At 33.1% G+C, this 2179-nt stretch overlaps 1 pseudogene; it reads right to left on the minus strand.

Moving 5' to 3' along the window:
* Positions 1 to 482: 482 nt before the first annotated feature.
* Positions 483 to 1926, minus strand: LOC110825779 (neutral/alkaline invertase 3, chloroplastic pseudogene; annotated as a pseudogene).
* Positions 1927 to 2179: the final 253 nt, after the last annotated feature.

Raw genomic sequence — 2179 nt, forward strand, 5'->3', positions numbered from 1 at the left:
TGATTTACAGTGAACTCTTTAAAAGAATGCTACTATATATATGATCTAAAGTTTGTAAACAAGAAACAATTGTTTAATCTCCGATGCAGGAAGATGTTTCAAGCTAATGCTAAATCAACATATCATCTTTACATTAAGATCCTATCATACCCGAATCACTGCTCAAAAGCTTTAACCTCTAAATAAAATGAAACATAAACCACTATTATCATCACCTTTATACATTTAAGTTGTTCAGATAGGTAAGTTGAGCCACAAATTGAAGTTACCTATCCTTGTGTAAAAGTAGCTTTAAAATCTTACATTACATAAATCTTTTAGGAGTTTTTCCGACCACACTTTCTCTTGGGGTTAGCACTTATCATGCAAGAGAAGGCATTGGCATGCTCAAAATCCTCTTCAGTTATCAGAATTTTGGCTGTACTTGGGGGTTTGCAAGTAGAAGCTTAGCCACCAAGTATCTAACAATTGACCATGTTTCCAATAACTGTGCTTGCTTCCCAATGAACCTTCCTCTTTTCGTGTCATAGTATTAAGGCCACTTATCTCTTGATATGCGTCTTTCAGTATCTTCAACAGCTCTTGCAGCAATTTTTGGCCTTTTTGTCTTTATGGCTTTAATAGTAAGCTGCAAAAAGTCTAATTTTAAATTTTTAAGCTGCACTGCCAACATTCCTTCATTATTACTTTATTTTATAAAACAACAACAAGGTGCCATATCCTATTGGATCTAAGCATGACAACTTAGGAAACTTATTCCTAAATATAACTTCTACAAAGGGTCTGGAGCAATGAACAAAACATTATTAGCAGAGAGAATATTTAAGCATAATAAACTAACCTGCCATAGCAGAGTTGGCCAAGAATCACCATTGTGGTAAGACTAAAGCGTACATTAGAAGGAAATAAAGTGAGAAATGTTGAAGATAATGATGAAATAGATCATAAATAAATAATACGAGAATAGTTATCTTACATGATTTTAGGATCACTACCAGTGATTATTTGCCAGTCCTGACCTTAAGGAGCATGATAACATATCTTCAATGGCATGTCTGCTACCAAATCTACCCATTTTGCTTCAATAAGATCAAGTATGGCATGTGACTGATCAGTTGTTGCCAGACTACTTACAACAGAACACATGTTTCCTAAAGAAAAAATTAGAAATCCATATGTGCTGCCTGTAAGTTTCCAAATAGATAACCTCCTTTCTTAGGCATCCATTCCACCAACCAAGGAAAATTTTGATCTGTGTAAATGTTGAACTTATTAACTGCATCATATGAGTACTCCTCAGTCTTGTAACGATAAATCTCATTTGGTTTTCGCAAATTAGTCCATTAATACTCCCTGATGTGGAATGAAAGAGCAAGTAGGCGATCATTCAGTGCCCGGACAAGATCAGCTGATCCATCTTCTGGAGCAAGCATTTCATGTGCACAAAGTAAAGCAAAATAAAATAGTGCATGCAAGAAAAAAAAAAGGATTAACTAGAGATACCACAAGAAAAGAAGGTAAATAAATAAGATCTCTTAGTTACCAACTTATAAATTTAAATAATAGCTTATTCATGTAGGCTAGTCTGTCATATCATAATCTACTATTTCCACCAACATGTTACAAACATACTTAATGCACAAACTAGATCTCCATGGTGTCAAACATGTAAGCTATGAACTATCTCAAAAAATATAAGCTATAAGCTATACAATCTCTATAATTCTAAGGAGTTGAACCATTCGGAAGGAACCAAAAATACAATGAGTAATAATTCCAATTGTTGAACATTTTCTGAATTGACCAAACTGGAATCATATACTTATTACACCTGCCAAAAACTCACTTGAGAGGCACCAAGATATGATATCAATTTAACTCAATCTTGTCAAGTACTTAATCCTAGCTTTATTTTCAAACTTCCATTATTGTTTCTCAAATTGATTTAGTTTTATAATTTCACTTCCACCATAGTTGCTGCAAAAAGCCCCTATTACACCATGTGTAGAATTATTTTGTACAACCCCTCTTTTCCTACAAAAATTGCAAGCACTAAAAAATCAAAAATTAAATACCAAATGTCCATTACCATTTTAAATGAACAGTAAAGACAAATTTTTCCTTAATTAAAATAAACAATTGATGAGCAAATATGGTAGTTCAAACAACTGTTAGAATA

Source organism: Carica papaya, chromosome 9 (genome assembly GCF_054855325.1).
Source record: "Carica papaya isolate Zhongbai chromosome 9, ASM5485532v1, whole genome shotgun sequence".
In the NCBI taxonomy this organism is placed as follows: Eukaryota; Viridiplantae; Streptophyta; class Magnoliopsida; order Brassicales; family Caricaceae; genus Carica; species Carica papaya.